This window comes from Emys orbicularis, chromosome 5 (assembly GCF_028017835.1).
Source record: "Emys orbicularis isolate rEmyOrb1 chromosome 5, rEmyOrb1.hap1, whole genome shotgun sequence".
NCBI lineage: Eukaryota > Metazoa > Chordata > Testudines > Emydidae > Emys > Emys orbicularis.
Genome location: NC_088687.1, coordinates 14,825,855 through 14,853,508, shown reverse-complemented (window position 1 = coordinate 14,853,508; position 27,654 = coordinate 14,825,855). Strand labels below are relative to the sequence as shown.

General features: G+C 49.0%; 1 protein-coding gene across 1 annotated transcript in view; it reads right to left on the bottom strand.

Moving 5' to 3' along the window:
* Positions 1-27,654, bottom strand: part of SHROOM3 (shroom family member 3) — a 249,595-nt gene that overhangs the window by 188,533 nt on the left and 33,408 nt on the right. The window lies entirely within an intron of this gene.

Genomic DNA, 27,654 nt, shown 5'->3' with positions numbered 1-27,654 from the left:
CATAAATCAGAAGCTAGATGTAAGGTTGCAGTCACCTTCTCCAACCCTCCCCTGTGAGAGTTATGCCATCAAGTCCTCTCTAAATCAGCGAAGCCAGGGGACATGCCTGCATTAGTTCTCTGAGAATCAGCTCAGTGCGGTCCAAGAAGGATTCTTCTCAATGCACATCTCCATCAAAGTCACCCAATAATTCTCTTTGGCAAAACAACCTATCACAGGGAAGAAAAAAGGGGTGTGAGTGAGGGTAAAACTATGAGATGGGAAGCAAAAAAGAAAGATTCCAAAAGAAAAAAATGTTTTAATGTCCTAGCTTGTTTCAAGGAGACTTGGGAGCACTCCCTGATAAGCAAAGATGGTGGCTTTTAAGTAATGGAGGATAGGCCCACCAGTGGCTATTAGCCAAGATGGTCAGGGATGCAACCCCCTGCTCTGGGGTGTCCCTAAGCCTCTGACTGCCAAATGCTGGGACTGGACAACAGGGGATGGATCACTTGATAATTGCCCTGTTCTGTACATTCCCTCTGAAGCACCTGGCATTAGCCACTGTTGGAAGACAGGATACTTGGCTGGATGGTCCATTGGCTAGATCAAGGATGGCCGTTCTTATGTTTCCATCCTTAGACCATGGGGTAGAGCCACACCACCCTGGAAGGAATGATGGAGACACCGTGTCTCAGGCAGACTCTCCAGGGCTGCTTCTTGTGCATGGGGCTGACCTATCCATCCATCCATGTATCTATGTGGCCCCTATCACCACTGCATCTGAGCACCAGTCAGCAGTAACACATCCTGAGAGGCCAAGAAAACCCCCAGCAGCTCATTTGGGTTTATCATTTGGGCTGAGGTTTACACCCTTGGTCATTTTAAAGAAATGTTTTAAAATAATAATTCTGCCTCTGCTTTGATTCCCCCCCCTCCCCCACAGCACACCCTACCATAGGCACAGCAGATCAGCTTTTATGGGTCAGATCCTCCGCTACCGTAAGTCAGCACACCTCCGTTACACCCATTTACACAAACTGAGGATCTGGCCTGATATCTCACAAGGATTTTATACTAAGGAACCCACCTGGCCAGTTGGATCCTCATTACCCAACATTTACCACATTCCCTCTTGCTGCCCGGCTCTTGGGAAGGCTGGCATTCAGCAATGGATACAAGCAAAGGCCACCGCCTGGCTCAGACGTTCAAATGATTCTGTTAGGTTATGAATTCAATTGCAGCCGACTGTGCGTCTGCTTGAGAGGCATTTTGCTTTTGCTAGAAGTATGATGTATCATCACTTAGGGTACGTCCAGACTACCCGCCGGATCGGCGAATAGCGATCTATCTATCGGGGATCGATCTATCGCGTCTCATCTAGACGCGATAGATCGATCCCCGAACGCGCTCCCGTCGACTCCAGAACTCCACCAGGGCGAGCGGCGGTAGCGGAGTCGACAGGGGAGCCGCGGCTGTCGATCCTGCACCATGAGGACGGGAGGTAAGTCAAAATAAGATACGTCGACTTCAGCTATGCTATTCCTGTAGCTGAAGTTGCGTATCTTACATCGACACCCCCCCCCCCCAGTGTAGACCAGACCTTAGTACCCGGATTGATTAACCACGTGGGGGCTGGAGGAATGGCATGTAGTACTAAGCTAATTCTGGTGGCCTAGATCTTTTGTTCTGCTACCGCTGGATCGCCTAATTGATTCTTTCAGTCACCAAACAGCTTAGCGGGCTGCACGGGCCGAATGAGGCCGTTTGTAATACTTTAATGAACAAAAAGTTTCAAATCCTCTCCTCCCCCTGATAGCAGCAAGCGTAACCTTGGAACAAGGACAGCTGTCCCTGGGCTGCATTAGCATCCATCAACCGCTCTCTTGGACATCTTTTCAAAGGAACTTCTCCCCTCCCCCATCCCCGCTTGGTTGTGGGAGGGTTTCATCCATCGCAGCATTGGCCGGACTGTCCATCACTCAGTCAAGGTTATGGACTGCTGCCTCCTCCTCCACTAGCCCCACGGCTTCTCCTCAATTCAGGCTCTCTTCTGTCTGGTAGCCCACAATGCTACCAACTGGTTGGAAAAATCAGAACTGTCCCTGCAAGGTCTCTAACAGAGTGATTGCTCTTTGGTTTCTCAAAGAAAGTGTAAAAGCCAGTAATTAAAACCCTCAACAACTTCTCCCATCCCATCAAAAATCAAACAGACCCCCTTGAGACACTGTATGGTCTAGTGAATACAGGCCTTGGGCCAGTAACCAAATTACCTGGGTTCTGTTCCTGGCTCTGATACTGATCTGCTGTATGACCCTGAGTAAATCACATTGCTTCTCTAGGTCTGTTTCCCCTCAATCTGCCAGTTTAGACTGTAAACTCTTTGGGAGATTGATTGTCTTACTAGGTACACTGCACAAACCCAAGGGTGCTACTGTCTCTGTTAGACTCTCTGACCACTACTGTAATATAAATAATAGTAATAAGTACAGCATCATACTACTGTGGGGTTAATGTTATAAGCTGGAAGTGAACGCTTACACCTATGGTGATTCCCCCCCCATTCTCCAGTGAGCTCTCTGTAGTATGGGATTGCATGCATTGGGTAGACTGTCGAGCGGAATTAATACAGCTGAAGTTATTTGTGGAGCTTTCCCTATGCATTTCCTGCTTTCAAACAGCTGGTTATTTGGGTTTTTTTATTTTATTCTACATTCAAATGAGATTCTTCTCTTTAATTGTGTTTTAACAGGTATTTTGTTTGGAAGTTGTAACTTGGAAATTGTAATTTAATCATTGTAGCCAGTGGTTAGGGCACTAGCCTAGGATCCAGGTTCAAGTCGTGGCTCTGCCACAGACTACCTGTGCAACCTAGGGCAAGTTACTTAGCCTCTCTATGCCTTGGTCCTTCACCTGTGAAACAGGTATAAAAAACGGTTACTCACCTTTGTAACTGTTGTTCTTCGAGATGTGTTGCTCATATCCATTCCAATTAGGTGTGCGCGCGCCGCATGCACGATCGTCGGAGAATTTTCTACCCTAGCAACACCCGGTGGGTCGGCTGTGGAGCCCCCTGGAGTGGCGCCTTCATGGCGCTGGATATATACCCCAGCCGACCCAGCGCCCCCTCAGTTCCTTCTTGCCGGCTACTCCGACAGTGGGAAAGGGGGGCGGGTTTGGAATGGATATGAGCAACACGTCTCGAAGAACAACAGTTACAAAGGTGAGTAACCGTTTTTTCTTCTTCGAGTGCTTGCTCATATCGATTCCAATTAGGTGACTCCCAAGCCTTACCTAGGTGGTGGGGTCGGAGTGAGACATCGCTGTGTGCAAAACCGCTGATCCGAATGCAGCATCGTCTCTGGATTGCTGTACCAGCGCATAGTGAGCGGCAAATGTGTGGACCAATGACCAAACCGCCGCTTTACAGATGTCCTGGATCGGGACCTGAGCCAGGAAGGCGGTCAAGGAGGCTTGGGCCCTCGTGGAGTGGGCGGTGAGGCGCGGCGTCAGGACACCGGCCAGGTCGTAGCAAGCACGAATACAGGACGTGATCCAAAAGGACAGGCACTGTGAGGAGACCGGTGCGCCTTTCATCCGGTCGGCCACTGCAACGAAGAGTTGTGTCGTCTTCCTAAACGGCTTTGTACGGTCAATATAGAAAGCCAGGGCCCTGCGTACGTCCAAGGAATGCATACGCTGGTCTTGACGGGTAGCGTGTGGCTTAGGATGGAAGACCGGGAGAAATATATCCTGGTTCACATGAAAAGGTGACACTACCGTGGGAAGAAAGGCAGGGTGGGGGCGAAGCTGCACCTTGTCCTTATGGAAAACAGTGTATGGAGGCTCAGACGTAAGCGCCCTGAGTTCAGAAACGCGCCTTGCTGAAGTGATGGCTACAAGGAAGGCTGTCTTCCAAGATAGGTACAGGAGTGAACAGGTAGCCAATGGCTCGAACGGGGGCCCTGTGAGCTTTGAGAGAACCAGGTTGAGATCCCACGTCGGAACGGGCTGGCGTTGCTGTGGGTACAGTCAGTCTAAGCCCTTGAGGAATCTGACGACCATCGGGTTAGAGAAGACCGAGGAAGCGAGTTCTCCTGGGTGGAACGCCGATATAGCGGCAAGGTGAACCCTGACCAAAGATATCGCCAAGCCCTGCTGTTTTAGGGATAGGAGATATTCAAGTATAAGAGGAATTGATGCCTGCAAGGGGGGCGTGGCTCGCTGCTCGCACCAACTGGAGAAACGCTTCCACTTGGCTAAGTAAGTGGTCCGTGTAGAGGGCTTTCTACTTCCCAGCAGAATCTGTTGGACGGAATGCGAGCATTGCCGCTCTGTCCGATTCAGCCATGGAGCATCCACGCCGTGAGGTGGAGCGATTGCAGGTCGGGGTGACATAGTCGGCCGTGGTCCTGAGAGATCAGATCTGGGCACAAGGGAAGCGTGATCGGTGTTTGAACCGATAGCTCCAAAAGCGTGGTGTACCAGTGCTGCCTTGGCCAAGCTGGAGCGACTAGAATCACCCATGCCTGGTCTCTGCGTAGCTTGAGCAGTACCCTGTGGACCAGTGGAAATGGAGGGAAAGCGTAGAACAGGTGGTCCTTCCATGTTAGAAGGAACGCGTCCGACAGGGAGCCCAGAGATCGCCCTTGTAGGGAGCAGAACGCGTGGCACTTCCTGTTGGCTCGAGATGCGAACAGGTCGACCTGGGGAAATCGCCACCTCTGGAAGACGGAATAGATGATGTCCGGGTGAATCGACCACTCGTGCGTCTGGAAGGACCTGCTGAGACGGTCCGCTAGCGTGTTCTGGACTCCAGGAAGGAACGATGCCGTGAGATGTATCGAGTGGGCGATGCAGAATTCCCACAGGCGAATGGCCTCTTGGCATAGAAGCGACGACCGGGCTCCTCCTTGCTTGTTGATGTAAAACATGGCCGTGGTGTTGTCGGTGAGGACTAACACGCAACGGCCCTATAGGAGACCGAGAAATGCCTGACAGGCCAGGCGCACCGCCATCAGCTCTCGAACATTGATGTGCAGGGCTAGTTGGGGTGCGGTCCACATTCCCTGGGTATGGTGCTCCCCAAGGTGAGCGCCCCAACCTAGAGATGAGGCATCCGTGATCAGGTGCAGGGAGGGTTGAGGGGCGTGGAACGGCACTCCTGCGCAAACCGCCTTGCGGTCCAGCCACCAGGTGAGAGAGGCCAGGACCGAGGTCGGGATTGTGACCACCATGTTTAGGCTGTGTTGATGAGGGCGGTACACTGACGATATCCAGGCCTGAAGTTGGCGAAGTCGAAGTCTGGCGTGCCTGGTTACATAAGTGCAAGAGGCCATGTGACCCAATAGGGCAAGGCACGTCCTTATTGTGGTAATCGGAAAGGCCCGGAGCCCTCGAATGATGCTTGTGACGGTATGAAAACGATTGTCTGGTAGAATAGCTCGGGCGAGCCTGGAGTCTAGGACTGCCCCAATAAATTCTATCCTCTGGGTTGGCTCCAGAGTGGACTTCTCTTTGTTGAGTAGAATTCCCAACTCGTGGAATGTTTGCAGTATTATGTGGACGTGAGCTTGAACTTGCTCTCTGGTGCGGCCGCGCACCAGCCAGTCGTCTAAATACGGGAACACCTGTATCCCTTGTCGACGAAGGTATGCTGCCACGACAGCCATACATTTTGTGAACACTCTCGGAGCCGCGGACAAGCCGAAGGGAAGGACTGCAAATTGGTAGTGCACCTTGTTTACTACAAATCGAAGGAAGCGCCTGTGTGCGGGGTAGATCGCTATATGAAAATATGCGTCCTTCATGTCGAGGGCGGCGAACCAGTCTCCAGGATCCAGGGAAGGGATAATGGTCCCCAAGGAGACCATGCGGAACTTCAACTTTACTATGAATTTGTTGAGTCCGCGTAAGTCTAAAATGGGTCGCAGACCCCCTTTTGACTTGGGGATCAGGAAGTAGCGGGAATAAAACCCCCTGCCCCTTAACTCTGGTGGCACCTCCTCTATGGCTCCCATAGATAGGAGGCCAAAAACTTCCTGTATAAGGAGATGCTCGTGAGAAGGGTCCCTGAAGAGGGACGGGGAGAGGGGGTGGGAGGGGGGGAACGAAGAAAATTGGATAGCGTAACCCCTCTCCACCATGCGAAGGACCCAACAGTCTGATGTTATGAGGGACCAAGCACGGTGGAAACGGGAGAGGCGATCCCGAAAGGAGGGAGATGGATCCTGGGTAGTGGCTGGGGCGCCGTCCTCGACCGCACCTTCAAAAGTTTTGCCTAGGACCTGAAGGTGGTCTAGGCGGGCCCTGGTTCTGACCGGGTTGAGGGCCGGTCGACCTTCGCCTACCACCTCGTCCCCGCCTTCTGGCGAAGTCCTGTCTCGGACGAGGCGGGGGAGGGTAGAACCTTTGAGGCTGGGGCCTAAAGGGTCTGCGCTGGGGCCCTGGGACATGCATCCCCAGGGAGCGCATGATGGTTCTTGAGTCCTTGAGGCTCTGCAGCCGAGAGTCCGTCTTCTCCGAGAACAACCCCTGGCCCTCGAAAGGTAAATCCTGCAGGGTCTGCTGCAGTTCTGGCGGCAAGCCCGAGACCTGGAGCCAGGAGACTCGCCGCATGGCGATACCTGACGCCAGCGTCCTGGCGGCCGAGTCCGCTATGTCCAATGAGGCTTGTAAGGAGGTCCTCGCCACCTTCTTACCCTCCTCCACTAAGGCCCCGAACTCTTCCCTTGAGTCCTGGGGAACCAACTCTTTGAATTTCCCCATGGAGTTCCATGAGTTGACGTTGTAGCGGCTCAAGAGCGCCTGTTGGTTTGCCGCTCTGAGCTGCAGACCTCCCGCCGAGTACACCTTACGCCCGAACAAATCGAAGCGCTAAGCGTCCTTCGATTTGGGCGCTGCCGCCTGCTGGCCGTGACGCTCTCTTGCGTTTACAGATGACACAACTAGTGAGCATGGTGGGGGATGAGTATATAAGTACTCATAGTCCTTGGAAGGGACAAAGTACTTCCTTTCTACCCCTCTGGCTGTGGGTGGAATAGAGGCAGGAGTTTGCCATATGGTAGTGGCATTAGCCTGAATCGTCCAAATTAGTGGCAATGCTACCCGGGATGGGGCATCAGCCGAGAGGATGCTCACCACTGGGTCCTGCACCTCTACTATCTCCTCCGCCTGGAGGTCCATATTACGCGCCACCCTACGTATTAGGTCCTGGTGGGCACGAAGATCTATCGGGGGCGGGCCCGAGGCTGTTGTACCCGCCACCGCCTCATCCGGGGAAGATGAGGAGGATGCCTCAGGGGGCAAGGGGTCTAACGGAGGGTCCTGTTCTAAGGGTCCCTGAAGCGGAGCATCGCCCGCCCCTGGATCCAGGGCCTGAGGTGGCGTAGGCACGGGAGCCTCCATGCCCCCTGGGGGAGGACGGGAGATGGTGGCCTCCGGGACTCTGGGCTCAAAGCGTGCCGAGCGAGAGGCTGATGGTGGAGCCCCTTGCGCCTGGTGATACGCCCACGGGGTCCAGAAAGACCAATGCGTAGGGTCCTGCGCAGGGTCCTCTGCCGCCTCCTGCCAGTGGCCCAAGTCAGCCGCAGCAGCCTGACCCTGAGGAGGGTATGCTGATCTCGAAGCCCCGTCGGAGGAGCGAGACACTGATCTCGAGGGCCAAGGCAGTGCCGAACGCGTCAGAATCGGCTCGGTACGATACGGTGCCGATCGGTGCCGGTGCGTAGGCGATCGGTCCCTACGCGGTGCCGGTGAGCGGTACCGGGATCGGGATCGGTGCCGCTGGCCATGTCGGTGCCGAGATACGGATCTGGACCTAGAAGACGACGACCGCGAGTAGACGTGGTACCGGGAGCGGCCCCTCGAACTGGAGCGGCGCTCGTACCGGTGCCGAGAACTACGTCTTGAGTCCGATCGGTAACGATGATCCTGACGGTGCCGAGACGTAGACCGGTGCCGTGAAGAGGATCTAGGCCGCGAGTACGACCGGTGCCGAGGTGATAGTCGGCGCCGGGACTGTGAGCGGCGTCGGGACCTGCTCCGAGACCTGGAGCGGTGCCGTGAGTCCACGTCCGGAGACGGCGGGCGTACCAGGGCAGGCTTGCCCCTGGATTGCACTGTGCGAGGAGCGGACGGTGCCGCTGGTTGAGACGGCGCCGGCTCCGTGAGAGCGATAAGGTCTTTCGCCGTTGCGAAGGTCTCTGGAGTGGACGGGAGACAAGGTTCCACCACCGACCGAGGTGGTGAGCCAGTCCGCACCGGACTCAACGGCCGTGGCGCCGGAGTCAACGGTGTAGCAGGTACTTGCTGCTTCTGGCGCTCTAAAGGCGGACGCGGCTCTACCACCGGCACCGGGGGAGCCGGCGTCTGCAGGACAGCGGTCTCCTGTGCCTTGCGGGATTTCTTGTGTCCCGGAGACAGGGAACAGCGCCGAGGCCCCTGTGGCGGTCACGGTGCCGAAGGAGGCCGGTGCCGTGAGGCCTTATCCGATTCTGCCCGCGGTGCAGTACCGGTCGGTGCCGCAGGGGCGCTGCGCACCGAGGCGCTCGGTGCCGGGCCTTGGCGCGCTGAGGGAGGATCTGGGCTAAGTGCCGCCTCCATGAGGAGCTGCCTGAGCCTAAAGTCCCGCTCCTTTTTGGTTCTCGGTCTGAAGGCCTTACAGATCTTGCACTTATCTGTCTGATGGGACTCTCCTAGACACTTCAGACACGAGTCGTGCGGATCACCCGTAGGCATAGGCTTAGCACAGGACGCGCACGGCTTAAAGCCAGGAGCCTTGGGCATGAGCCCGGCTATGCGCCGGGGGGAAAAGGGGGGAGAACAACCCCCTTAACCCCCGCTAACTATTTACAACTATTTAACAACGAAGATGAATATCTATCTAACACTATACAACAACTATAACTACAACTATCTACAGAATTAACAGGATAAGCTAGGGAGAGTGGAGAACAGCTATGCCGCGCTCCACAGTTCCAATGACCGTCAGGGGCGGTAAGAAGGAACTGAGGGGGCGCTGGGTCGGCTGGGGTATATATCCAGCGCCATGAAGGCGCCACTCCAGGGGGCTCCACAGCCGAACCACCGGGTGTTGCTAGGGTAGAAAATTCTCCAACGATCGTGCACGCAGCACGCGCACACCTAATTGGAATCGATATGAGCAAGCACTCGAAGAAGAATAGCCCTTTCCTACCGCCCAGGGGGGCTAGGAGGATAAATACACCAGAGATTGGGAGATGCTTAGATACTACTGTAATGGGGGGGTGTAAGGTAGAAGAAATGCATACGAGCGCCTTCAGGATTTTCCTACAGATTGCAACTCATGTTAAAAAAAACCTTAACAGTATAATCTATTTTAGGCATATTCCACAGGGGTTCACACAGGAGTTCCAGCAGTTTAAATGTGGGAGGTGTATATTCAAAGGGTTTGGCTAATTTTCATGACATACACTAGTTTTTTTAACCTTACTAAAGGATCGACTCTGCCCTAGATTAACCAGCAAACTTATGAAATCATTGGCTATTTGCTGTCTTGGGACATATATGCTTTGATGGATTCATGAGCAGGTCACATTTCAATGCAATTGTTCTTTAAAATTTTGACCACAACATTTCTGCAATCTTTCCCACCCCCTCACTCCCGTTAAAAAAACAGCTCTAGAGACTTATATTTAAATGCCAGCTAAGTTTTCCATCAACATTTTAATTATTTTTTTTAAAGGGGGTGAAAGGTCACAAGTTTTGGTGGAAGTTCTCCCCACCAATGTTCAAAATGGGGATGAAAAGTTTTGGTGAAATTAAAAAAAAAAATGTCAGCCAGCTTTATCTACATATTTCTCTCCTGTGCTCACAAGCGTCACCTGCTCATGTGAATCTGATACATTATTATTTACTCAATGAGACAGGCAGCCATGATTCATGGGAGTTCAGACCTGCTGACACAGCAAAGGCATGAGACTTGCATGAGTTACAAGTGCTAAAAGTTTAACAAGGAGACTCATAAACTCAGTGAGCCCTGAATATGAATGACAAATTATCATAGAATATCAGGGTTGGAAAAGAGACCTCAGGAGGTCATCTAGTCCAACCCCCTGCTCAAAGCAAGACCAATTCCCAGGCAGATTTTTGCCCCAATCCCTAAATGGCCCCCTCAAGGATTGAACTCACAACCTTGGGTTTAGGAGGCCAATACGCAAACCACTGAGCTATTCCTCCCCCCATTTACTATTGATTTACTATAGGAATTTACAACATCCTTATAAGGGCACAGCCTCACCTCCAGGACACAGCCTCATTGGTGGACTCAGCACTGCAGCAGACTGCCTCTCGCACCCTCCCCATACCACAATGGCCAGTCCCAGCCGGTGTCTTCTCCCAGCTCCCTCTCTGGGTTTTCTGTGGGTCAGCCAGATCCTGTAACAGCTCACTCCCCTGCCTGGGGAACATGAACAAGTCCAAATAAAAGTCCAAAAAAGTCATGAAACTAATAGCCTTTCAGCTCCTCTCCAGCATCACCAGAGTTCCCTTGTTGGCTTTACTTCAGGGCTTCTCCTGCAGGAGCATAACATGCTCCTGTAGCATGCTTCCTCCACTGTTTCCTGTCTGTTAAACCCTATCCCAGGGCTTCTCACCACCAGAGACTTCTCTGCCCTCTCACCAGGTGAGCACCCTCAATGTACTTACAAGGCCTAGCTCTGCCTCCTCTGACCAGAAGTCAATTAGTTGATCACCCTCCCCTCAGCAGCAATGCATGACTAATTGGGGTTCTTTCCCTTGCCTTGCAGCTGAGGGGAGTCAAGCCCCAGCATACTCCTGAAAACCTGAAATGAAGGATCTATGGAGGCTGTAAAGTAAAGTCTGTCACGTGACGGAAGGAGCCCTGGAATGACAAACTTGACCTGCAGATGATGATGTCAGCTAGATGGCCAGTGTTCCTTGTAAATGGATGCCCCTGAAAACAACTGCTCACTAAGAAATTTGAAAAAAATTAATTTGGGTTTGATCTGAAAAAATTAGTTATTTCCCTAGCTCTAAACACAATGCCATACATCAGATTTGTGTTAAAAGCGTTCTAGAAATCAAGTGGTACCTTTATGTGGTAAACCCTTGGACAGGAACCAGATCAGCTAAAGAAATCAGACTAGCTCCACTGACTTCAAGGGAGCTATGCCAATTTACACCAGCTGAGAATCTGGCCCATTGTTGCCCAGCTGCCTAAATTCAGACAGTTTTCAGTCCATGGGCCAGATCCTCAGGCAGAGTAAACTGGCTCTTGAAGTCCTTTGAAATCAGTGGGACTACTGAATTACACAAGCCGAGGATCTGGCCCTATAAGACTACAGGATCTCACCCCAATATCCTTTTAAGGGGCCATCTACAAAGGCAATTCTGATACACAGACAGGCCATGAGCGGCTGCAGGTATTTGTTTTTTAATGTAAAGATCCTAGGTCAAGAGAAGACTCTTTCAGTGGTGAAGAATCACACAGAGATCAAAGTCTGTGATGTGATAGCAAATGTCACAGAACGTCTCCTGTATCCTTTGTGTCCACTTGCTGTCGAGGAAGAAGTATTTCAAGTCCAGCCAGACCCAGATGAGAAACTTACCAGTTGTTGTGTAAGTTATCCAGCAAACCTGCCTCTCCCTCCCCTCTGAAAGGCTGCACTCATGCTGGCTTTGCACTCCTGCCGCTCCTCACTGAGCATCACAAGATCTTCACCCACACCGTGCCCTTCGTCTGACCTGAATTCTGTTTCTCCCAGGTGGTATTTACACAACAGTTCTCACAAAGGTTCCAGGACAAAGAGGAAGTCCTATGGAACATCCTTTGTCTGGCAGTTGCCTCCCAAGTCCCAGCCTGATCACTGATTAGCTCCTTTCCTCATTAGCTCCTCTTCCAAAGTTTAAAGCCCTCAAGAGAGGCTTCACTCATCTGGCAATCCATTGTTACTGCTTGCGATGCCAGGCTGAATGCCGGGGTGCAGGAACAATGTGTATAGTGGGGGGGCTGAGAGCCATTGAACCAAACTGTAAACCCTGCATATGATGGAAACCACTTCAAGCCAGGGGGTGCGGTAGCACCTCCAGCACCCCTAGTTCCAGCACCTATGCTAGGATATATGGTATACTAAGCATGTGGTTAAGTGCCTTACTGAATCAGGGCCTGTGGCCTGGTCTACACGCTATTTTTGTACCTATTTAACTACTTTGCTTTGAAGCGTGATGTTTTATCAAAGCAATTAAATTGATACAACCTCAACTCTAGTGTGGATGCAGTTATACTGGTATAAAGGTGCCTAAAGCCGGTATTGTTTATTCCCCTAAATGTATGAGAATAAGGCTAGGTCCACACTGGGGGGGGGGATTAATTTAAGATACGCAAATTTCGACGTATCCTGTTCGACTTGCCGCCATCCTCACAGCGGGGTAAATCGACCGCCGCGGCTCCCCCGTCGATGGCGCTTACTCCTCCTGAGAGATCAATTTCTACCCGCCGATCTGGGCGGGTAGTGTAGACTAGCCCTAAGCCATACTGGTATAAGCATCTCTATGCTGGTAGAACTGCATCCACACTAGGGAAGGTTGTACTATGTTAACTATAGCAGTCTAGTTAAAGCCGTACAAATGTCGTGGGCAGACAAGGCCTTGGTTGACCCTCTCTTTTACCTTTAAGACAGAGCTGTCCCTCGCATTGACTGGGCCTGTTCAAATTTAGATTTACAGGGGGTTATTTTCTTGCAGACTCACTTTTTTCAGGCTAGGTGACTTGATGTGGCCTTTGATTTCCCTGCATACTTCCCCTCCCATAGCTACTCCCCTCTTTGAAAATTTCAGTCCATAGTATTGGCCACATGGCAGAGACAGGCCCATTAGACTCCGCCAAAGGACGGTGCCACTTAACACTCAAGTTTTCTCTTTCCCCATAAGCCAGCTTTATAAAAACAAATTAAAACAGATTTGCCGAGCACATTGCCACGCTCCATTTTAGCCATCTCCCCAGCTTCTTTCCTCAAAGGAACAAGACAAGGCAGAAAATCAGCACTTCCGGTTTGCAAGGACCTTTTTGAGAGAACCTAATCAAGACCAAAAAAAGCTGCTTTGAGCATGATCTTTCCCCAAATCTCTCCTGAATATTATGCCTTAGGTTATATACCTAGCTCAGAACTGCCAGAACTCTTGGGACTCTTCTTCCACAAAAAAGCGACATTTATGTATCGAGTCGGTTTTGTACGTTAAGGCTACATTCTTCATGCCAAGAAAAATGGACAAAACCATTGGCCAGCGTGTCAACTGGTGCAAATTGAAGTAGCGCCAGTGAAGTCAATGCGGAGGTGCTGACTGACACCAGCTGAAGATAAAGTCCCTTAAGTTTGTTTAATGCTTAATTAATTTTTAATGATCTAGGCAGCTTTGCCTGTTTATTTTAATGTGCACTCTGTGTAACACAGGAGCTAAAACTAGGTCTCACGTGGCCAATCAACACCACCCATTGTTGTTGTTTTAATTGGGAGGGGTTGTCATGTTCTATTTTTTGTGACCAGTTATGGATTTCACTTTGTCCATACAATTCTCTCCCCCTCCCTTGCTTTTCTGGGTGGGATGATCCTGCCGTGACAGCAGGCCTTGCCTTTCACAGCCTGTGAACCGTCACACACCAAAGTGACATTCCTTAGCTGCTCTGAACCCATAACCCCTCTCACCCTGACTCCCGCTGGCTAATTCGCTGCTCAGAATGAGCATCTCCAGCTGCGAGAGAGGAGGAACTATGAACTTGCTGAAATAAATACATACCATCTTCCCACCAGCTCCTGTAGGGAAAGGACATTCTGATAAAAAATACAACTCAGAACAAGACAAAAGACGATGTAAATGCTGCATAATGAAGCAGCTTGTCTGAATTATTTGCTGCTTTTCTATTTTTTTTAATTGCAAAACGCCAGTGGCCCAGTTGCAGAGCCCGTGGTTGGAAATGAATTGAGTTTTGTGGCTGCTACACCTGGTTTACAAGAAGCTTTGTAACCTGATAGCTCAGGGACAGTGCAATTCTAATGAGGAGTGCACAAACTGGTTGGGATGAAATACGAACTGACTCAAGCCGGCAACCCAAGTTTACACCCAAACTGAACTGATTGTTTGGATTTTTTTTATTTGAAATTTCAAATAAAGGTTGATCATTCCCACCCCACACCCCATTTTTTTACATTTTGCAGTTTCTGCATAGCAGGATTGGGCGCAGAAACTCTGAACCCAAAAGTAAAGCCATCAACCGACACCAGACACGTCCTCCGTCACCCCAACATTTAACGAGAAGGGGTAGAAACTTCCTCTGTGTCTTGCAATACATTTTGCCTTGTCTGCTTCTAGCTTGGAGGCCTTGTCTACACAGAAACTGGAACCAAAATAACTAAAGTGGTTGTTCGTCCACACTGTTAGTTGTTTCAGACTTTCCCTGTTAGACTGTCCACACACAGACTGGCCCTAAAGGTGTGAATTACCATCAATTTAGTTATTTTAATCCCAGTTTCGTAGATGAAGCCTTGCTAAGCTCCTCAGGGCAAAGAGATAAGTAACAACAGTGACAGTTTCCTGCAATTATTGTAGGAAAGATCTGGCAGTTTCCTGCAATTATTGTATTAAGTTTATGTATTATTGTGGGCCGCGATTGTATGTAACCTCTCTAGCGGGGAGATGGGACAGATAGTGTAACCCCATGCAGTATCTTTGGGATCCATTATTTTAAATGAATGGTTTATGGAGGATTGTGTTCTACTCCATGAGGTAGAATTCCATTCATAGCTTCTCTAGGAACTAAGAACAGTGGTGATTAAGGCAAAATTAAGGATCTAACCCCCGCAGAGAGGTACCACCTCCTGGAGAGGCTCGCGTATACTAGTTCAATCTAGATTCTTCAGAAATCAAACAGACAAAGAAAGGACTTTTGGATGAAGAGCTTGAGTTTAAACTTCTTTCTGATCCAGCAAATGGACAGGACCTTCTGCCCAAGGGGGGCCCCCAAGGACTTGACCTACTATGGCTCCCGTAAAACTGATGCGTGGCTTCTGTAGGCACTTGGCGTGTGTTTAGGAATGTTTATGTATCTATTTATGTTTTCTCTGTAATGCTTTTATCTGAAGAATAAATGTGCTTGTTTAGAAGGAGCTGTGTGGTAACTTGTGACTGCGGGCAATACACTGGAGAGAAAGCAAAGTGCAGGTGCTGGCCTATTTAGGCAGTCTGGCCTTGCTGGGGATATCACAGTGTAAAGCAGGGAAGTGTTCAGCCTGGAAAATCTCAGGTCAGGAGGGAGTGAGACATGGCTCTCCACTCAAGAGAGGTGATGGGTGGGAGCCGGGAGCTTAGAGTGTGTGCCCTTGGTGGACAACGGAGGGGTAATACAGGTGCAGTTGCCCTGAAACTGTGTCACCAACTATCCCTATCTGCCCTTCACCACCGTATTAACAAGCTGAGCTCTTATAAGCATTGTGGCCAAAGTGAAACTTGAGGAGGGATTCGGTCAGGGGGAGAGAATAGTGGCCTTCTGGACCCATTCGGAGAGGTCGCTCCATGGAGAAGAAGGTGCAGAGATGATTACACAAGAATCTGATTGAAAGAAAGGTACTGGACTTTGGAGCACATGCACGTGCCCCAGTCTACCTTTTACGCCTCTTGGGCCCTGTAAGTCTAGGAGCTATAGTGGCAGGTCACATGCCTTCTCCTAGTCATGTGCCCTACAGGAAATCATATAGTCGGCTGCAGGCCTCTTAGGCTGGGGAGGAGGCAAGTGAGGCCCTCGGTCAGGAATGGATCAGGGAGGGGCCCTCTCTGACCTGTCAGGCACCCTGACAAGGGAGGCATGTGGTGAGGGAAGTCTGAGCCCTGGAAAAAGGGCTGGTACCAGACCTTAGGGGCAGGGAGACTGTTTGGGTTGCGTTGCTTTGTTTGGAATCTTAGTCCATACAAAAAGAAAAAAGGATACAAGAAAGAAAAGCCCTGAGTAAAGGATCTGGAGCTGCGTCATTGTTTGCAGAGTGATTTTGCCTTCCCTGGCTGGGAAGGGATCAGCCCAGCAGCTTACACTGACCAACAGGGGGATGAGGCTGTGAGGAGACCTGAGTTGGCCAGGAAAGCAAGGAGATGCAGCTTGAACTTGGTGTGGTGTGGTGCGGTGCACGAGGGGGAGTCCGGAGAGAGGCTCAAATAGCAGGATGATGTGGACCAAGCGATGGGCAAAGGAAGATAGTCTTAGCAAATGTGTACTGTGTGCATGGCACAGGGGTCATGTAGGTGTTAGGGAGGCTGGAGAGAAGGAAGTTATAGTAATCAAGGCAGGAGAGGCTTAGGGAAGCCCCAGAGATGAGTAAAGTAGTATAAACCCATCTGATTTTTATGAGATTTCACGTCTGGTTTTGAAACCAAAGAGGCGTTGGATAAGCTCAAAGAAGCATCCTGGGGTAAACTCATCCTCATACAAGCGGGTGCATTTCCTCTGAACTTAAATGCATAACTTTGCTAGACACCAAGATCCATGGCCTCAATAAAGACACTGGATTTATGGCTCATGACAACAATCTGTAACCCACTAACCCTCCTTTGCCCTAGGACTGTAGATGTATCACCTGCCCACTTCCCCTTGAATGGTCTCTTGCAATATGTATTAACTTCTTACCTGTTCCACCCCTGTGCTTGGCTGTGACACTCTGGTTACTTTCCCCAGACCTGAAGAAGAGCTCCGTGTAAGCTGGAAAGCTCGTCTCTCTCACCAACAAAAGATATTATCTCACCCACCTTGTCTCTCCACCTCCTCTGAAGGCACTGGAGTGGACCCACTGGCAGCAAGTGTGAATTTCGCTTGCCCATTTCAAAATGCCGAGCAGCCCCTTTGAAGCTCACTCCTCAGCCATTCTAATGCTGTTTGCTAAGCAGTGATCGACAGGAACCCGACCAAGGCAAACGAGTAACACCATGAACACAGATTGAGGGCCAGATTCCGGTATCCTCCCTCATGTTGAAAAGTGCCTTACCTTGTCTGTCTTCAGTGAGACTACTCATGGAGTAAGGTGCTACTCAATGTGCGTAAGAGTATCCAAATCTGGCCCGGAGTTGTAATGCCCCTCCACAAAACAGTTACAGAGTTCTGGGGTCCCCTAGATGCTCCCCTAAGTAGGATTTCTTTTAGTCAAATAAACAATCCCAAGGGAAGCCAGGAAAAGGAAAGTATTATTGGTAAAAACATAAGCCTATAATTTCAAAAGTGACTAGAAATATTGGATGACTCCGTTTTTGGATACCCAACTTGAGACACTTTGTAGGGATCTGAGCCTCGGAAAGTGCTGAGGAGGGCCTGCCCTCTGAAAATCAAGCCCCTTGAAGGCACCCAATCACTTGTCACTTCTAAAAACTGAAGCCCTAAACCAACTGATGCATTGTAATGATCCTCTGCACACAGCAGCTGGGCTGTGCACGGTATGTGCGTTATCCTCTGCACACAGCAGCAGGGCCGTGGGCTGTATGTGCGTTATCCTCTGCACACAGCAGCAGGGCCGTGAGCTGTATGTGCGTTATCCTCTGCACACAGCAGCTGGACTGTGCACGGTATGTGCATTATCCTCTGCACACAGCAGCAGGGCCGTGGGCTGTATGTGCGTTATCCTCTGCACACAGCAGCAGGGCCGTGGGCTGTATGTGCGTTATCCTCTGCACACAGCAGCAGGGCCGTGGGCTGTATGTGCGTTATCCTCTGCACACAGCAGCAGGGCCATGGGCTGTATGTGCGTTATCCTCTGCACACAGCAGGAGGGCCGTGGGCTGTATGTGCATTATCCTCTACACACAGCAGCAGGGCTGTGGGCTGTATGTGCGTTATCCTCTGCACACAGCAGCAGGGCTGTGCACGGTATGTGCATTATCCTCTGCACACAGCAGCTGGACTGTGCACGGTATGTGCATTATCCTCTGCACACAGCAGCAGGGCCGTGGGCTGTATGTGCGTTATCCTCTACACACAGCAGCAGGGCTGTGGGCTGTATGTGCGTTATCCTCTGCACACAGCAGCAGGGCCGTGGGCTGTATGTGCGTTATCCTCTGCACACAGCAGCAGGGCCGTGGGCTGTATGTGCGTTATCCTCTGCACACAGCAGCAGGGCCGTGGGCTGTATGTGCGTTATCCTCTGCACACAGCAGCTGGGCTGTGCATGGTAGGTGTGCACGTGCTGTGATGAACTGGTGAATGGCATGGTTTGCTTTTCCTTAGCCTGTGGTGTTTCCATGAGGGAGCACTGCAAGCTCTAGCAACTCTGCACAAAACTGGAAGCCAGGAGCAAGTTGCTGGGCCAATTCCAGTTCACCTTACTCATGGAAAGATCCTTCCCAGGCCACGGGGCGGTTTGTGTGAATAAGGTCCAAGATGTCAACATTTGACAATGTTTGCCAACCCAGGGACAATTTTCCAAAGCAGGCAAGGGCCCAAGAGCTGTTAGCCCCTTCCAGTCCTCCCTCAGCCATGCCTAATTCCCCCCCATCCCCTTTTGCTGCCAAGCCATGGCTCAGGCAGTCCCCTCTCCTGCTCCCGTCCTCTGCAGCAGCTGACTCCAGCGCCACCTACCCGCTGTGAACAGCTGAAAGGCAAGTGCAGGGGGAGCAGGCTGCTCAGAGAGAAATAGCAGCCAAGGGACAGTAAAGAGGACCCCGAAACAGCTACTGGAAGAGGAGCAACTCAGAAGAAGGAAGCTGCCGTCGGCTACCACAGCACAGCCCTCGGATATTGGCCAGCTCCCCAGCACTGTCCTCATATGACCTCTGTGTGTCAGTTTCCCCAGGCAGATAATTACCCACTTCAAAGAGATGCTGTGAAAATTAGCGCTTAATTCTGCTGCAGTTACACCAGTACGAATAAGAGGGAAACTTCAGTGATTTCAATGGGATGTATTGTGGGGTAACGGAGAGCAGAAGCTCGACAGTCAGACAGTCCCGTGGAGATATACTATGCACTCAGATTTTTAAAGAGCTACTTGTGCAACAGGGACCATTAGTAAGAAATTCTTGAAAGACTGAAGAAAAAAAAAAAGAGTATTAAGGATGGAGAATGGTTGGTTACACTGTGCATAAGACTTTCATTCAGCAAGACCAGGTGTCTCATGTGCAATGAAGGTGACACGGTTAGCAAGAGAGTTAACGTACACAGGGTTGTTATGTGACTATTTCGCTTAGCCAGAGAACCAAGATCCTCTCATTCCCGGGCTGGCAAGTCCCCAGTGCACTCAATGTAATAAGTTTTCCAGTTTAGTCTGATTATGGCTGTGTACCAGGCCCTGCTGGAGCCTCTATGCACTATGGTAATACTGTACAAATAATAATAAATAAAAACAACGAGCAATTGCACCACTGGAATGTGCTCACAAGAAAGATGTTCACACACACCTGAATTGGTAAGTGCATCAGTTACAATCCTTAGCAGTAAAGGGAGAGGTCTCTTTCCCTGAGTGTTTTCCTTTACGAACTAATTATTTAAATTCTGCCCATCTGAATCCTTCAGCTGGTGATTACAGGCCATCAGACAGGAGGCTGCTCCGGTGACGCAATACATGTGGGCTCATGGATTTGTGTTACAGGGCTGACGCAGCCAAAGCATACCAGGAAATCTGGCCCATTATTATTTTGTGTTCCAGTAGAACCTAGAGGCCCTAATCAAGACCAGCGCCCCATTGTGCTAGGCATTCTACATACCCATAGTTAAAAGACAGTCCCTGCCCTGAAGACTCAAAAGAAGGAGGGGAACAGAATCATAAAGTCATAGAGTTTAAGCCAGAAGGGACCCTCAGATCATTCAGTCTGACCTCGTGTATATCACAGGCACCAGCACCACCCAGCACCCACACACTAAACCCAACAACCAACAGTAGGACAAAATAAAGGGGACTAGCCTGTTATGTGCCACAGGCTGAGAACAGGAGGGACCAAGGTACACCAGTGCTCAAGGCTCCTGGCAGGGAAATGATTATGTGAGATACACTCAGATAATCCTGGCAAGTGACCTGCACCCACACGCTGAAGAGGAAGGCAAAAAAACCCCAAACCCCAAGGTCACTTCCAATCTGACGTGGGGGAAAATTCCTTCCCAACCCCCCACATATGACAATCAGTTAGACTCTAAACATGGGAGCAAGAACCAGGCAGCCAAGCACCTGAGAGTGAGAATACTTGGTGTTAACTCAGAGCACTTATGTCCCATCTCCAGCTCTGGACATCCCTGATGTTTCAGAGGAAGGAGATAAAAAACAGCTTGCCAGAATACATGGGGGAGGCGGAAGGGGAAATCCCTTCCTGACCCCTGCAGGTGGACAGCTGAAATCCTAAAGTGTGAGCTTTTAGGAACCTAAGACATAAACCAGAAGTGAGCTCCAGACCGTTGAGCCCTGCCCCCTACCATTAGAAGCAGCCCTGTCAATTGCACTCAAAAAGGTGGCCAACTCTCTTTTTTAAATTAATTAAGATGTTTGCCCCGCACAATTCCTATTGGAAGGCTGTTCCAGAACCTCATGCCTATGATGGTCAGAAACCTTCTTCTAATTTCCAGCCTGAATTTGTTCATGGCCAGTTTATATCCATTTGTTCTTGTGCCAACATTGTCTTTAGCTTACATAGCTCTTCACCCTTCCTGGTATTTTTCCTCCACCCCCAATGTATTTAGAGAGCGCAATCATATCCCTTCTCAGCCTCCTTTTTGCTAGACTAAAGATGCCAGGCTCTTCTGGTCTTCTCTCATAAAATAAGCCCTCCATTCCCCTGATCACCTTAGCAGCTCTTCTCTGCACTTATTTCAGATCGAATTAATCTTTCTTGAATATGGGTAACCAGAACGGTACACGGTATTCCAAATGAGGTCTTACCAGTGCCTTGTACAATGGCATTCATACTTTTCTATCTCTACTGGAAATGTCTCACCTAATACATCCTGGGATCACATTTGCTTTTTTCACGGCCACATCACATTGGTGGCTCATAGTCATTCTGTGATCAACCCACACACCCAGGTCAACCCGATATAACACAAATTCGATATAACGCGGTAAAGCAGTGCTCCGGGGGGGGGGGCGGGGCTGCGCACTCCGGCGGATCAAAGCAAGTTCTATATAACGTGGTTTCACCTATAACGTGATAAGATTTTTTGGCTCCCGAGGACAGCGTTATATCAGGGTAGAGGTGTATTGAATTTCATCCCACTTCTGTCACTTCAGTCTTCAAGGTCATCCAGATCTTCCTGTATAATATTGCGATCCTCCTCTGTTTTGACCATAGCACCCAACTTTGTATCATCAGCAAATTTCATCAGCAGACTACTACTTTTTGTGCCAAGGTCATTAATAAAAATATTGAATAAGATTGATCCCAAGAATGATCCTTGAGGAACTCCATTAGTAACCTCCCTCCAACCCAATAATTCACCTTTCAGCACAACCTGTTGCCTTCTCCACTTTAGCCAGTTCCTTATCCGCTTTACAATGCTTGTACTGATCCCCATCTTCCCTAAATGAACCAATACTTTCCCATGGGGTACTGTGCACAAATGCTTTATTGAAGTCCAAGTATATTAGATGTACTGCACTTCCCTCAGGTAAAAAATCAGAGTGACCTTCCCAAGGTCAAATAGGTGAGTGGCAGGACTCTCAGGCCGGTGCTCTATCCACTAGACCCCACTGCCTCTTATACAGGAGCTATGCCATATAAAACCAGTGTGAGAGAAGAATCAGGCCTATAATCTGATTCTAGTTTTATTACTTGTCCATAATCTTCCTTCGACTGACACAGGTTTGGTTTGTTTTTTTAATATTGATCAAGGTGTGAAAAAGCTTTAAATGAACAATGAGTTTCAGTAACTCTGGCCATTTCCCGAAAGCCTCTGGGGTGAGAAAGTCAAGTGTTACCGTACGAGCTCAAGTGACTCCTTGTCATGTCCTTAATATTTCTTCTCTTGGGGTTTAGCAGTTTGCCTTCTACTGAGCTAATGTTTGTTTTACCAGTCACAGGTTAGTGTGGTAAACTGATATCAGAACAGCGTTGTGGGAACTAGATTTCAGTGCATTCATCTTTTGTATTTAATGCTTTATTCGGGCAGACAGCACAGAAAACTGTCGATGTGATAGCATTTTTCTAAAATAAGGGTAGCCTCCTGCTGCTAGCACAGTCTGACATCCACAAAAGCGGGGACTGCTGAATTCCCAGAGGTATTTCATATGGATGGACAGTTTCTAGTTTGGTGGTAAAAGGTGAGGGTTACAGAGCAATTAAGCAGACAGGGCCAGATCCTCTGCTGGTGTCAATTAGCATAGCCCTAATGCAGTCAATGGAGTGATGCTAATTTACACCAGGATCTGCCCGAGGTGTTCACCTAGCCACCTGTGGCATTTTAAAGACTATTTGTGCCTGGGGTGTTTGATTTCTAGCCACACTAAATTCAGATTCAAAGTTACACAATGAGCAGGAAACATGGTATTTGGAGACTTATTTAAGTATCTCTTACCACTCCTGGTCCCCATTCTCTCTCCGCTCCCCAAGCCTCCAGTTCCTTGCCATTGTCCTTCCTTGACAATGCCGAGTGTCTCTCACCAGCCACTTGCTCTGGCATGGAATCATTTAACTCGCAATGAAATCACATATCACTCCCTGCTGGTTAGCACAAGCACCTCAAGGCACACGAACCTGTTCTGGAGTTTCCCCAGAGATTGGACACCCAGGGCCTGTATGAATTGACTCCTTACTGTTTAGTTTGTAAACCAAAGGGCCTGATCCTGTAGAAACACTTAAGCACGTGTTTAACTTTACTCATATGAGCAGCCCCAGGGAACTGCTGATGTGAGGACAGTTAGGCACTCGCTTAAGTGTTGGCAGGACCTGGGCCCAAAGCTGTGGAAGACCTGTCTCTCCTTTCTGCCTGCACACCTGTATGGAATGAGTTTGTTTTATAATTAATGTCGCTCTACAGGAGTATTTTCTATTTCAACCTTGCCTGCTAATTCCTTTTAAATATCAGAGGGGTAGCCGTGTTAGTCTGTACCCACAAAAACAGTCTTTAAGGTGCCACCGGACTCCTAATTCCTTTTTTAAAAAATCCTGTTTTAGGGACCAATGTTTTAGGAACCATTATATTAGAAAACCCAATCATCTGATCAGACTCCAGACAGTAAGCAATGAAAGTTCCCCATGGTATGGGTTTTTCCCAACTGTGATTGTTTCCCCAATGTCAAATTCCATGGAGTTTAGCAGCTGCCTGGGTACAAAATGTGACATGGTTGGAAACGTGTGGCTATAAAAACTTATTACCATTGAATAGCTGGAGCATTCTTGGTGCGCTCATGTGCACATTACAGTTTGTGATCGCTGGCTGGCATCACATCTGAACCTCATTAGCAGGCTTACGCATCGATCCCGGCCAGGGCTGGACAGTACTCCCCTCCCCCTTTCAAACGCCACTCTGGCTGTGCCTGTGTTTCACGCGGAAGAAAAGAGAAAGCATGGAGCCACAATGAAGCAGGACAATGTTACTTACATGATTCAGCTGGCCTTAGTTAACCTCAGAGCTGTCCAAGTCAGTTAAATGTGACATCTCACTGAAGTTTGCCTAGGCTGATGGAAGTTTGCACCACTAGCAGGATGTCATAATCATCCTCTTAGGCGTTATTCACGTGCTAGGAATTGCTGCCGTCACTGCATTTGAGAGTGAACTTGGCACTTCCTTGCCAGCGTGGTAACACAGACGCTTGCCATCATCTTCAAGTTTACATTGTAATAGGCTGCCCAAGAGAAGAGTTGAGGGGGCTACTCAGCACCTGGTTAGCTTCTGTTTCCATAGCATGCTAGCTGAGGGTGATGAAAAGCCGTTATGTTCAGTTAGCTGCCAAGAGTAAAGCACTTCCACACAGGGCAGCCAGAGTCAGGGCAAAATGGGCTGTGGGGTGTGTGGCGGGAGGGGGAGGGGCGGCGGGAGGATGCTAAAGCTGAGCACGGAGTTGGTCCTTAGGGGAAGAATACAAACAAGTGGAAATAGTTGTCTTGGTCCTCAATCCCCCAATCTTAAAAACATAAGAACAGACATACTGGATCAGACCAATGGTCCATCTAGCCCAGTATCCTGTCTGCCGACAGTGACCAGTGCCATATGCTTCAGCAGAAATGAACAGAAAGGGGAAAATTTCAAGCGACCCATCCCTTGTTGTCCAGTCCAAGCTTCTGGCACTTGGATGTGTAGTGACACCTGGAGCATGGGGTTGCATCTCTGACCATCTGGGCTAGTAGCCATTGATGGACCTATCATCCAGGAACTTATCTAACTCTTTTTTTAACCCAATTATACTTTTGGCCTTCACAACATCCCCTGGCAACAAGTTCCGCAGGTTGACTGTGTGTTGCGTGACGAAGTACTTTCTTTTGTTTGTTTAAAATTGCTGCCTATTAATTTCATCATGTGACCGCTGGAACTTCTTGTGTTTCATGAAGGGGTAAATAACACTTCCCTATTCACTTTCTCCATACCATTCATGATTTTTATAGACCTCTATCATATCCTCCTTTAGTTGTCTCTTTTCTAAACTGAACAGTCCCAGTCTTTTTAAGCTCTCCTCATGGGGAAGCTGTTCCATACTCCTAATCATTTTTGTTGCCCTTCTCTGAACCTTTTCCAACTCCAATATAACTTTTTTGAGATGGGGTGACTAGAACTGCATGCAGTATTCAACGTGTGGGAGTACCATGGATTTAAAGTGTGGCACTATGATATTTTCTGTTTTATTATCTATGCCTTTCCTAATGGATCATAACATTCTGTTAGCTTTTTTGACTGCCGCTGCACTTTGAGCTGATGTTTTCAGAAACCTATCTGATGCCTCCAAGATCTCTTTGTTGAGTGGTAACAGCCATCATTTTGTACATATACTTTGAATTATTTTTTCCAATGTGCATTATTTTGCATTTATCAACATTGAATTTCATCTGCCATTTGGTCACCCATTCACCCAGTTTAGTGAGATCCCTTTGTAACACTTCACAGTGAGCTTTGGACTTAATTATCGCAAGTAATTTTGTATCATCTGCACATTTTGCCACCTCACTCTTCACCCCCTTTTTCAGATCATGAATGAATATGTTGAACAGCACAGGTCTTAGTACAGATACCTGGGGCGGGAAGGGGGGCACTATTTACCTCTCTGTCCTTTGTTTCCCATCTTTTAACTAAATACTGAACCATGAGAGGACCTTCCCTCTTATCCCATGTCTGCTTAGTTTGCTTAAGAGCCTTTGGTGAGAGACCTTGTCAAAGGCTTTCTGAAAGCGCAAGTGCACTATATAGATTGGATCACCCTTGTCCACATGCGTGTTGACACCCTCAAAGAATACTAATAGATGGATGAGGCATGAGTTCCTTTACAAAAGCCATGTTGATTCTTCCCCAACGTATCATGTTTATCTATGTAACATCCAGCTAAACATATCGTGTTTATCTTGTGTCTCGGCCTCAGACAGCGTAGGTGTTTGTTTAGACTAGGGAATTTTGCACTCGCAACCCTGGTGCAAATCTCTAACACTGCACCAAAGCAAAATGGGACTTGTGCAGGTGTGACTTACAAGGGGAAAGCCCCACATCTCACACTCGTGCAGCAAATTCACATGGGGGGATCATGCTGGTTAGATACTTTTGAAATGTTTACCGAAAACTGCTACAAAAATAAAAAAGTGTTGTCAATAAGAATGTCTATATTATTAATACTATATTAATCTCAATTACTCCTGTTCTTGTATCATTGACCCAAACTGTACTATACCATTCCCAACATTTCTCAGGCCCTCAAAGAGACGTGATTCCATTGACCTGAGTGTTACAGGTTTCAGCAACCAATTGCAAAGCTGCCCTTGTCTCACATAGAAATACTGCTGCCTATGCCCATGTCCTGCTGAGTATCTTTAGTAAAATGCTGGTTCGTTACAGCTAACAGTGGTTGCATTCGTCCTCCGTTACTTCTCTCTCCTCTGAGGTTGAATCTCACAAAATATCAAACACATGACTTGAGCTAATCAGATGGGGAGATTATTGCCAGCCACGGGTGAAACAATCAAGATTTAACAGGTGGTTAGGTCACAACCATAGGCCAACAGTTCCAGGTTACTTCAGGACAACCATACTTCACAGCAGGTTTACAATGCAGAGCAGGCAACTCTTAATCTTAGAAAAATGCAAACTATGCAGCTGATCCTTGGTGCTCTACCCACCATCTTCACTTGCATATTGAAAGATCAGCAGTTTTAGGTCTTGATCCAAAGCCTATTGAAGTCAATGGAAAGACTCCCATTGACTTCAATGGATTCTGGATCAGGCCCTGGGTGTTTATTGGTGCCCACAGGCACCAGGCTGTTGCTGACACCTTCTCAATGCTCCATGCAGAGCAGAAACTCAAAGCAGCTAGAAAAGTTTATACCATGTGATATATTAGGGACTAATCCAGAGCTCACTGGGGTCTATGGAATGACCTTCACTGGGCTTTGATTGGGTTCTTGGATGTTGTCTGGAGCATATAAAGGAACATCATACACATGTGTGGTATTTATTTCTCTCTCTCATGGAGACTATGCTCCCAATGCTCTGAAAGAGACGTGTTCCCTTTGAGGAGGGAACCCTGATCTGGCTGGGTTTATGTTAAAGTTTCTCTCTAAAACATGGCACGGTTTCTGCTCCAAGATTCAGCTCCGCGTGTCACACTGTTTGCAAGGCAGGATTTCCAAGAGGGCTCAGCATTAGCTGCTCTCACAGGAGCAGAGCTAGGCCAACACTGAGAGGTTTTGCAATTCCCACCCTCAGAGTGTGAAAGCTGGGGTTCTGAATCCTGGGCTCCACCCTTTCCTGTCACAGGCTCAGCTCTCTGTCCTCACTCAGAGTCCCCTTTCTTGACCCAAAACATGCTACTGCCTTCAAATTTTGACGAGGATTGGGTGGTTGGAGCACTGAGGTCATGGCTTATCATGCTGACCAGTCCTGTTTCCTGGTACTCCCCCTCTGTCTGTCTGTAACCATCTGGCATCTCTTGTCTTATACCTGCTCTCTGGGGCAGGGACCAGCTTTTGGTTCTGTGTTTAGCACCTGACATAATGGGGTCCTGGTCCATGAGGAGGGCTCCGAGATGCTACGGTAACGCTGGTCATAATAGGCAGCCGCACCTGAGAGGGCAAGACAAGAAGGGCCAGCAGCATGAGAATCAGCACCTCCTCTTCCACCCTCCGATGCGTATTGTTATCGATTAAGTTAGTAGCAGAGGAACTAACATTTCTAACAGACAGTGGCACATGTAACATTAGAGTGTAAGCTCTTATTGTTCTGTGTTTGCACAGAGCCTAGCACAACGGGGGCCTGGTCCACGACTAGCGCTCCTTGGTGCTACTGCAACACAAAGAAATAACAATCTAGTTGACCCTTGGAACTCACTGCTACAGGAGACTGAGGTAAATCACTTAACAAGACTGAAAAGAGAACGATGTTTATTTAGATTTTTTAAACAGCCATGGTTTGATCATCACCCCCGACAGAGTATAGAGGAGTGTGCATATTGCACTGAAGTGGGAAGGCTCTTGTGCTCTCAGCTAGCACAGTGAAGTTCACGCTGTGATATACAGGTACAGGTAAGACACAGCCAT